The sequence below is a fragment of the Euwallacea similis genome, chromosome 6 (genome assembly GCF_039881205.1).
Source record: "Euwallacea similis isolate ESF13 chromosome 6, ESF131.1, whole genome shotgun sequence".
In the NCBI taxonomy this organism is placed as follows: domain Eukaryota; kingdom Metazoa; phylum Arthropoda; class Insecta; order Coleoptera; family Curculionidae; genus Euwallacea; species Euwallacea similis.
In genome coordinates this window covers 4,549,442-4,561,577 of record NC_089614.1, presented here as the reverse complement: position 1 = coordinate 4,561,577, position 12,136 = coordinate 4,549,442, and the positions used below count along the sequence as shown (strand labels likewise).

Sequence of the window (12,136 nt, the reverse complement as noted above, 5' to 3'; positions counted from 1 at the left end):
TAAACTTACTACGGTTTCTGGGCACTCAAACGCTAATTCGTCATCACAAATTTGAAAAAGTCGTTAATGTGACATCTGAAATTTTAAGAATGTTAATTCCACTTTCTCCTGCATAGTGAAAAAATCATTATAAAGATGGAATATTTCTGTCGATTTTCCCGTCCACATGTTGATTTACCCATAATAAATAAATATTTCACCCTTAAAAATATATGAAAAATATGTAGCACTTCAAAGAAAATAACTGTTTGTAAAAGATAAAGGAAATCGAAGAAGGTTAATATAACATAGCCACGACGGATGTAGGCTCCAAACCCAAATTTTGAAACGAAAAGTACCATTTATCATCCCGAACGAAATCCAGAAGTCATTTCTGATTGGTCGGTTCCTGAGTTTAAAGCTCAGATTGGTTGGAAGAGAGAAGAGATAAAGAGATACTGTGAGAGAAATTGGCGCTGCGGCCCTCCTACGTGAGTAGCTGCTCTAAAACGTTTAAAAGACAAGGCGAATATTTACATCTTTTCAACTGTGGCAAGTGAGTTATTCCTAATTCTATCAGGGAGCCTTATCTTTATTCCTTGTACGTAGACATCATATAATATATGTATTTAGCCTGTCTAGAAATAACATGTTAGTACGCATTGCTTCGGTGTAATTGGGATGTCACAAGGTTTTAGATAGGCCTACTGTAGTGTATTTTCTGAATTTGTCGTAAATAAATAATAAATTTCAAAAAAGTACGTATGCAGCTTCTTACTAAATTAGCAAACCTTCACTTTCTTAATTTGGTAAGAGACCTCTATTTATTTCTGTGTTTATTCGCGTCTCTTTAATCAAATGGGGGCAATTCAATGCAAGGAAGACATATTTCTTATCTCGTCCCCTCATGAATTATGACAAAAAACTATACAAAAGCAAAAATATTTTGCAGATATCGGAGTCGATAGTATTTCGAGTAGGGGAGCCTTTTGAAATATTTATCTGCCTGTATTGGTCGCTTTAGAGGATCATGTGTCAGTTCTGAATAATTTATTTGATAGGTGAAACATCTAGGGGTTTTCACTTAATTCGTCTGCTATATTTTGATAACTGTCTGTCAAGCTCATTCGACTTGATGTAACCCTGAGGAAAACATTCAATTAATTCTGCTTTAGTTTGGAATTATTCTCGAAATGATAAGATAACTGGGGAGCTCAGTTATATGACATCAATTACCTAATGAAACCGCCATTCCATGGCATATAAATTTTTAAAACGACGTGTGTTTTTGAAATCATCGCTGCAGCATAAAAGAGTGTAATTTCCACTTTTACGATGTGTCGCTAAGATAACGTCCCCAAAGAATTACCCATGTTCCGCAAAATTCGTTCTTTTCAATTGGTTTTATTACAACGGATTTGTGTTTTAATCCAGAATTCCACAATAGGATTTTCAGTGATGCCCTGGTTTCTTTTTAGTATTAAACAGCTTTCAAAAATGTAAATTTCATTCTACCGATGGGAAAAAAACATGCTACAGCTAACACATAATGGTAGAATTCATTACCGTTAGCTCCCCATTAATATTTCAGCAAAAAGGAGATCAAAACGAGAGTTTATCGTGGGAATTACACGAGGGATTAATTTTTTTGCAATGCCGAACGGCGTTCTGGAAATTCCATTGACAACGGAATTTCGAAACAAGCTAATTCATTAAGAGTATTTTGGTGATCCCTGATATTACATTTCAGTTATCAATTCGTGATATAAATTAATTCAATAATCATGATTGATGGAATTACATGCGAGTTAAAGTCCTCTTTTTGCTTGTACAGTGTGTCCCAAATTCGGGGACCTCGGAAACTATGAGAGATACTAAGTAGATTAAATCGACGCAATAGCGCCTTTACGAGAGGAGTATTTTTCCTTAAAATATTTTTAAATTAACAAAAATTGTCATATTCTTCTGATTTTTTCTGGATTAAAGTATAGAAAAGCAAAAAATTGCATTCAATTTCTTGAAGCACTTCGTTACGGTATACAACGTGGAACTTATTTTTGCAAAATATGACATTTTGATTTTCAAATTCCATCATCAATTTTTCCTTAATGCATACATGCAGAAATATGGTTATGTTTTTCATTGGTGTCTTTAAGAAAAATTTGAAATTATTCAAGTCTTATCTTGCTCATCGTCGAGTTATTTAACAAGATAGTAAAAAACCGAAACGGCCCCGGTACAGCCACTTTCTGTGCTCTACGACACCCTGTAATAATAGTTCAATGGTTCAGATTTGCAGGGTCATTATCAGGCTCGTTATTTCAAATATAGGCCAAGATTTTATTGCAAACTTCAAATCACCCATTAATTTTGAATACAATGATATGACAGGAAATATTATTCCACTAGGTTTCGACCCGAAAACGCCATCTTCAGATATTTTCTATTATTTCGGCTTCGTACAGTCTTTCACCGACAATTAAACTATGAAATATAAATTCTACTAACGAAATTAAATTACGATAATATCTCTACGTTTGTTAAATAATATTAAGTCTATTTTAACCAGGAAAAAACAATTATAGAAACTGATGCATGTTACACATCATTTTAAAGTACCGGCAATTTATACTATTAAAATTGAGACTTTATTGCAAATAAATGTTACAAATATCTGCATGAAAAATATTATATTTATTATAAATAAATAGAATTTAGAATTATAAATAAATAAAATGTTTTTCATGCAGATATGTAAAAATTAATGACGTTGCTACATAAAGGGTGTTACCAAAGAGCTGTGCAACTAACTCTACGGAGGGCCATGATATAGTGCCGCTGTGCAAGTCCATCATTTTAAACAAATTTAATGTCAATCGCTTTTTTGTCAATTATTGTCAATATCAAATGACATTTAATATAGATGATTTTGTTAAGGCGTAATTAAATTCGCCATTTTAAACAAATTTAATGTCAATCACTTTTTAGTGAGGTGCTAACAATACTGACATTTAATATACAGTGCGAACTAAAAGTAAGGAATAATGGATATTTCTCATAAATTACTAAGAGTAAAAAAGTCGCTGCAACACGTATCCTATATATTTTTTTCCTGCGCTCCAGATATGACTAACTCTCATTATACAACGTGTATCACAAAAGCAGGACGGTAATAATCTTCAATTTTTTAAATCAACACTCTACAATACTATTACATTTTCAGATTCTCTGGTCAATTCAAATGTTTAGAATTCCATTACATCGAAATATCCATTATTCTTTACTTTTAGTCCGCACTGTAGACCGCTTTTTTAAGTGCGATATTTCCCACTCTCATAGATTTCTTTGAAATAAATTCAAGTTTAAAATAGATTGAATATATCAATGTAGAAAAATTGAGTTTCGATGTTTCTACGTTAATGCCAGCAAAACTGCCACATTAGTTTTCACAATTATGAACAGGCATATCTTTTGGGAATTTATCCAAAAAGAACTCGTTTCGACGGGTTATGGCGTAATTTAAATGCACACGGAAGTTTCGAATAACATCACAAAATATTAAAGACCCATGGTAACAGAGATTATCAAATTGTAGCATCAGTTCAAAACAATCCATCCATATCTGTTTGGCTTACGTCAAGTCAAATACGTGCTCCGAAGTTAGTTTTACATGGAGAAATAACCAGGGGAAAATTTTATGTGTAAAGTCTTAATCAAGAACATCGCCTCAGACGAACGGCCTTTTCATCAAGATGGTTCGTGGAAAAATGTGGCACTACACCTGATTTTCAACGAAAAGTTGTTTCGACTGATGAATTATTTATCTCAAAGTGTGGTGTTTTAATAGACACACCTATCTTACTTGGAAGTTCACAGAATCCTCAAATGGCTTGACCGAGCTCCGCAAAACGGGCTTGGTTTTAATCTTTGGAGTGGTATACTTGACAAGTTTTAAGTAAGTTCATTAATTTATCAGCTTTTTTCGTAGAAAAGTATAATTTACTTGTCATTGTCACGTGAAATACCTACCTCGTTCCTATGTTCCTCCGTTTTCTATGTCTAATTTAGGTTGATGCTTGTTCATTTTAGAAGCGATTAAAATATTATTTATACACAACCATTTAATTGGTCCATCCATCTTCTACGGCACACTAAATGGGAATGGTCTCTGGAAATTGCTCCAAACACCAAATTCTTCCTGAAATATAATGCCTTATTGCAGAAGACAATTGTAAATTTAATATAAGTGAAGTTTGCTTTCAACAATGTAGCTCCCTTATTCAGATCACAAGATTTTTAGAGAAAAATTTTAATAATCGCTATATCTCCAACAACGGCTCCGTCTTAATACTACATATTTGTTCAAATGTTATTTGTTTTTTCTTGGCTAAAAAAAACTAATAATTATTTATTAAAAGTGTAGATTACTTGTGATTCAATTCTATTAGTAGAAGTTGCAGTTCGTATCTTCAATAAGAGAAAAGATCTGAATGTGGCGTTTTCAGATCGAAGCTTCGCAGAATTGCGTTTAGTATCGTACATCGTTCTTGTCAAAATGACAGATATTCGTATAAAAATTCCATGTTTATGTTTTAAATAATGAACCTGAGGACGGCTCCATCAATCTAAAACGTTGCAAAAAAATTACTGCTACAGGATATTGAACAGTACAAAAACTGGTTATGACGAAGTGTTTTCGGTTTTTTTGTATCTTGTCAAATAACCCGATAACTCGCGAAATAATTTTATGAATTTCTAAGTTTTTAAATTGTTCTTAAATATCCTAAAAACAAAAAATTCCTCTTGAACGTCAAATTGACACGCATGCCACTATTTAAAACTTTCCCCATTGAACTTATATTGTATATCCATTAATAAGGAAAAGATCTATAAATAATGTTCGCACGAAAATGGGACTCACTCTATAGAAAAAGTTATTTTCATAAAAGCCGTCTTACGTACTTTAATTTCCAACCACTTTTTACGAGTTATATAATTGTAAGGAAAAATTCGTGGCATGTCGGCAAAAGGAACAAAATATGAGTTCCAATAGAAATTGAAAGAAGATGTTAGGCAAGACGGCGACACGTGTTTCCACTTATTGGCTTCATCAGGCATGGATGTGTACAAAGTAGGTACACTCACAAGTCATACTCACGTGCAGTACGGAATGTATGAAAAGGAAAAATGGAAATTAAAAGTACGTGTGTAATGGCAATACCTAAAGTTTTTCCAAATTTGGGGAGGCGTTCAGGATATCCACGGCAGCTGCGTCAAGGGATACCAGCTGTGATTTTGTGAATACTAGTAGTTTATCGGGGTGAATCCATAATATAGTATTTACACAAGTCGAAATACAATGATAAACCAGGACATTTAACGTTACACTGATTTTTTTATTCACAATGGAAACAGAATTTTTTTTAACCAATTTGGTAGGGAGCTGCCGAGCACTACAGAAAAGCACTTCCGAAAGAAGCATCTGGCAAGGCACCCAGGGCCATTCTTATATCTTAGCAACTCGCGAGACATCGGCACCAGATTGTGCTTGTAAGGAGTGTTATACTCATGCATGTCCATATGATACTCATATTCATAAGCGGTCCTTTTAACTTAAAAAGATATTTTCAAGAATATATTAGGGAGGGTGTATCAGGATTTTGAATTCCCGAAGGTAATTCCAACAGGCCAAAAAACTCCATTGCGAACGGTGCCTGTGCATGTCTCATTTAATTCTACCTGATTATAATGACTGTTATCATAATTAATAAATAATTGTTACAATTTTGAGTTAAGCTAGAAAGTTTCCCAGTTGCCGATGATAATTCCAAATGAATTTGACATAAATGACGTGACAATTCTAACAAATGACAAATTTTAGTGAGCATGTTTGATAAATTGCGGTTGAAAGTCAGCACTTGTTGTTTTGACAAAATTTGACGTTTATTAAATTTATAACCTCACTGATGTGTCAAGTTCGGCTGCCGTTGCCGTCTGTTATATTTAAAGAGGCAAAACAATTGATTTTCATGGCACTGCCAGATTTTTAATAAGTTTACTATCAAAGACTTACTTTGTTTCTGTCTTACTATTCAGTGGAGAAATGTATAATATATTTGTCTTCGCATTAAATTGTAGGGTGCAGCGTAAATTGGAGTAAATGTAATTATTACCGCCTTAAAAATAAGCTTATTATTATTATAATATTGTAGACTTGAATGTGTACAGGGTCGGCCATAAGCCTGTGGATAGACGGTTGATTCTAAATGTTTGTATAAATGCGGTGTCCCCATGCAAGACGGCCATAAAAGAGAATGTTGTGAACAACCGAAGGATATGCCTGCTTTAAATCCTTTAAAGAAAATCTCTGGTAGACTTTATTAAGGAACTTAACAGGATCTTTGACTCTATATGTATACGTACGTGTGTGATTGAGATACTCTATGTGTCTATGCCATGTAAAGTGCCATGAAGAGAGGAAAATCACAAGCAGGCATCAGCTCAAGATATTATGGAAACATCCAAAGTTTTCCCAGTTTCGCAGATAAGTTAAGATCATTCATGGCATCATTGTTGTGGATACCTGCTGTAAGCTACCCAGTCAGAAGTATTAAAACATGGAAAAATGTGTGTAGAAATATAGAAAACGAAGTATTTCTAGGCAGAATGCGAACATTCTTTATAATTAATGGATTACTGAATATTTAATAAAATATATGATATACTATGAAAAAAATATTTTCAAACAAAAAACAGAAAAAGTATTCTTAATGCGAATTTAGGTCAACATTAATAGCAGATGATCGCATAATTAAATTAATAAACGGTGTAAAATACTTCGGAGTAACAAAAAAACTAAATCACTAAATAAGTTCGAAACATGAGACGAGAAATTGCTAAACGGGGAAAATATTTTCGATTACTGTCGCATAAACATAATAGGATTAGCACAAAAACAGCAACACAAATATGCAAATTCACATGCAGACCATTGTTAGACTATGGACACATACTGAGGGTAGATACAACGAAGAGAGAACTAAACAATATACAGGATCCATCATATACAATGTGGAATAATGCCAATAACTTTTGAAATAATTTTTCTATAAAAAAATGTTTCAAGTAAAAGTTACAAGGTTAATTTGTTGTTAATTTTTGATGACATTGAATTTTTTTCTGACCCCGTAACATTCCAACGAAGTTCAACTTTATTTTCTCAAATTTGACCCTTTTTTCCGAATGGTTTTATGGTATCTACACTTATTTCTGCGTACACACATATTAAATTTTATTGGGATTAGATAAGAAAAATTTGGGGAAAAAAATTATTTTCCTTATTTCAGTCAAAAAAATTAAATTAAATCAGAAAAGCTAAATAACAAAAGCACCCTCGAGGGTGCTTTTGTTATTTCTTAAACGTCAAGTAAATAACATTCCGGAAATTACAATTTTTAATTTAAAAAAAAGCACTACCAATTTTTTTGCTTGGTGAAATAAAGTAGCCGGCCCTGTCACCTGATTTAAATCTCTGCGACTTTTTCCTGTGGGAGCCATTTAAACCATCAAGTTTATAAAGATCGGCCAAATAATATAAATTACTTGAAGGTTCGTATCGTCGGTGTAATATAATTAATTAACCAACCTATGTTCAGGTGAGAAGATCTTTCATGCAAAGAATAGCACTGTGTTTAGATAACGACGTAAAACAATTTTGAGCAAATGCTTTGAACATTAAATAGCAATTAATTCTTGTAAGTAGTCATTTATTATTTTGCTTTTCTGATCGAATTTAATTTTGTTGAATAAAATAAGGGAAATAATTTTTTTCTTAATTTTTTTTTATGTGACCCCAATAAAATTTGATATGTCTGTATGCGCAAATAAGTATAAATTCCATAAATCAATTCGGAAATAGAGGGTTACATTTAAAAAACTGAAATTGGACTTTATTGGAATGTTATGGAATAAGAAAAAAGCTCATCAAAAAGTGACAATAAATTAGCCCTATAACTTTTATTTGAAACATTTTTTGATAGAAAAATTATTTAAAAAGTTATTGCTATTAGTCCACACATGTATATAAATAACAGAACAAATTACATTAAAACTGATTACAAAGATAAGGAACCCAACTAATTACTATTCGAACACACACACGCACATGACAAGAATAACTGAAAGATAGTAACAAATTTAGGCAAAAAAAAATCGTAGCGCACAATATGTGGACTAGTTATAAGTTACATCTCTGCCAGCGTCTTTAGAGGCATCGTTCTACAGGGAATATGTTCTATCTAATTTCATGGGCCATGAGCAAAAGTTTTACGAAGGATACAATTTTTAATCTTCCTGAGTGTCCTCCTAGAATCGAACATAAAGCAAGGGTTCCCTAGGAAAGAGGTTCCGTAATATAATGGACGGTATAAAGTGTTGTTCGTCAGTTTTACATTAATGAGATTTCTTAAGTAGCGACAGGTCAGACCACGAACGACGTGGGACTAGATTATTGACGATTAGATATCTAGGAACCGTAGCATCTATGGAAATGTGTCTTCTCTAGAGTTTCCAGAGTTCAGGTATTTGAAGATGAGTAATCTGAACTAAAATCTGTTGCAATCATCAAGAAATATAAACCTAAAAAAATTCCGGAAAGCTCAGGGTATTCGTTTCTGGAGCTCTACCATGAGAATCTCGCTAACCATCCTCCCAGTGTTATGTGCTCCGCCACGTAACATTAGGAGAGTGGCTGGATTATTTCTCTGAAATATTTCCCGGTAGAGTAATTTCAAATAATGGAGACATACGTTGGCCGGCACGTTTACCAGATCTTTCCCCATTATTTATGAGGAACTATGAAAGACCTCATTTATAAATTTGTATTCACTGATATCAACGAGTTGCGAAGAAAAACGTATAAAGCTGTACTTGGAAGTGGAGGGTGAACCTTTCGAATACCTGTTATGATTTTCTTCATTTACTTCTTCCTTCTTTTGTTATTTCCAAGTTAATCTTTGCAAAAACAGGACAATTGACATTTTTGTCAAAGTGCAAGACGGAATTTTAACATGCAGTACATCATAATCAGAAAAAAAGCTGAATTCAAAAGTGTGCAAATAAAAAATGACGCCGATAAGAGAAAACAAAGTTGATGAGGGTTGTCGAAAAATCGGATTTTAAGTATGACAATGCTGCATGGTAGAAGAAGAAAAATTACACTGACGAAGCGTGAATCATTTTGAATTATCTTGCCAAATAAGTTGAGGAAAAATTAAAACCTTTTTCTAAAATTCCGGTATTTTTGCGAATACCTCCGAAAAACGTCGGACTTTTAGACATTTTTAAACGGAAAATTTTTTAACTTTAAATTTTGCAACTTTTCCCATTTTAAAGAACTCGTATCTTTTATAGTTTTCGAGATGCCCATAAGTCAGTTTCAGAAACGGACAGCTTATACAAGGTGTTTCCGACTAAGTATGAAATACTTTAAGGGGTGATTGCTGAGATGTTTTTGTAAAAAAAAGTTCACAGAAACATAAGTTCGAACACGCTTCGTTTCCAAAATACGCGTACAATTTTTTTAATTAAAAATATATCATTAAATGGGCGCAAAATATAAAAAAAAGAAATTGAACACTCTGTATGTTGGAAACGAAACGTGTTCGGACTTACGTTTACACGAGGTGTTTTTTTTATAAAAATACCTCAGCAGTCACGTCTTAAAATCTTTCACACTTATTCGGAAACATCCTGTATAACCTTATATAACTGAGAAAGTACTTAACATGGGTAGTGTAAACGCTCCATATGATAAGTAGATTTTGAATATGCAGTAAAACACATGAGGTGTTATGCAAAAAAATCAATTTTCAGGCAGGAGACTGAAAAATGTTTAGCTTTTTAGCTTCAGCAAACTGGAATGCTACACGATTTCGATATGGTACCGTGGATATTGAAAACACTTCTTATAATCAGTAGTTTATGATATTCGGAAAAAACACGAGTAGCACTTTGTATAAAATAAATTTCTATGGAAAAATCTGAAATAGCACAATAAAAACTTATAGAATTACAAACTAAAACGTCTCGAAAATTGATAGACCTAGGCATAGGAACCAAACAGTTTAAATCCGACTTGAAGTTTAAACTCCAGATTCGATATTCATCTTACTAGCTATTTAATCTTAAGTCTAACTTCAGGTAGAGTTTAAACCGAAGGTATAGAACTGGGTCTTACCAACTTCGCATCTTTAATGGTTTTCCACATCACCATATTGAATGTGAAATTTATAACACCCTATATGTTGAAGGTGGTATTCAAACTTTATCGCTAAATCCTCTTCCAACGATAATATAATTTATTTGATCCTTTGAACAAGAAAAGCCATTGAAATACAGAGAGTGCTCAAAACAGCTCCCTTAGAGCAGATCCTCCAAAAGAACTAATCTCAATGACATAATGTCGAATCAATCAAAACGGGCTCGTTTCAAGCGTCAGAAGAGATGTGTTTGCTACAACATCCAGCCTTCCATTAAGCCATCGTGTTTTGAATTTTTGTTGTCCATCAATATTTCCCCTTTTAATGAAACTTCTGTGGGTGTGACAGGCAAAGTTTTATTCATACGTGAGGCAGAAACGAAATAAGGAAAAGTTTTCTATGGTAGAATTCTCGATGTACGGTGTGGTGTTGATTCCTCGGGGATTGGAAGTTTTATTCCGTGCAACTTCTATACTTTCCCTCGTAAATGTAATCACTTTCCCTGTTACATAAAGTCAGACTAAGAAATCTTGAACTTCCAGAGTTTCATTTGTCAGTATTCGTTTCTCTTCAATCCTGGACAGGACTTGAGTGTAAAAGTTATTTAAACCTTGGAATTACCGTATCTCAAGTAATTTCATGAAATCCGAAGTAAAGGTTATTTTCATTAGTGCCACGGCACCCTAAAATTGCAATTCATGAGTGTCACATTACCTTCCATCAAAGATAATGAACATTTAGAGTAAGGCTGGCTAAAAACAACAACGTCTCATTATGCCATCCATCATCGCATAATCAATCACCCTAAATTTGTTTTTGTTTAAATATCAAATGCCAATAAAAAGTAAGATCATTAGTCTTTTTTGTGCGAATGGAAATGGCTAAATAAGTATGTCAGAGGGGGCACATTTAGATGTGATGACGCTCTAAAATCATATGGGAAGGAAATTGTAGGACTTCTACCTTATAGTGCTTTACTTAAAGTGCAGTAGCAAAAGGTAAATAAAGTTCGAAAATCGACATGTAATTTGAAACGAACCCCATTATTTTCAATGCACATCTCCCAATTCGTAAACTCATTCTGACTGGTTTCCATTTCAGGGGATTCGAATTGATATGTTTCCCGTTTGGTTACCCTTTCGAAGCTCTAGTGAAAATCTGCATGCAGTTAAAAGCAGAAACCGATAACGATTGAAACTCGGCGAAATTCAAAACCGTAAATCCATAAAAACAACTTTTTATCCAGAATCAATAAGAAACCAATTAAGAAAAGCAGCCTAATGGTAGAGGCTGAGGACAATTAAGTGGCTTATCGTCGAAGAAATTGCAAGACTCTTTTTCAGCCGTTTTAAAGATGTTGTCTTTAAGTGGCGTTTAGTTTGTGCCTGAGGCCCTTCGGGGGTCGTCTCTTCAAAATTTAAATTAAAAACTTTATGAATTATCTTTCCAACAAATTGCGTGAAAATTTTAACGCTGAACTTGAGGGAAATTTCGCTATAAGGAGATTCATCGCGGCCTTAATGAGCTGCCAAGGCAAATGGGAATTGGGGAGAAAACATGTATTTATATTGGCAATAATAATAAAAAGCCTCTCAGTCTTTATCTCCATTCCTCCTTGGGTTGTAAAAGCACCGAAAGAAATATACATTTTTAAGAAAAATTTCCAAGCTACCAAGGAAATACAGAATCGATATAAATTCCCTATCACTCGATTATTGTGAAAACAGTAACTACTTTTGGCATGAAACTTTTCAAGGGGGGCGGGGGGCGTACCTACATTTTGCATTTTTCAAACTTTGAACGTTGATATCTCGGGAACCTGTAGCCTGCTAGGAGATCTCGATCAGCTTTATGACCGAGTTGCAATTTCTGATTTAATTTCTGAGAAATAGGGTCGC

General features: G+C 33.6%; 1 protein-coding gene across 1 annotated transcript in view; it reads left to right on the top strand.

Moving 5' to 3' along the window:
• Positions 1–12,136, top strand: part of LOC136409588 (Kv channel-interacting protein 4-like) — a 51,526-nt gene that overhangs the window by 15,907 nt on the left and 23,483 nt on the right. The window lies entirely within an intron of this gene.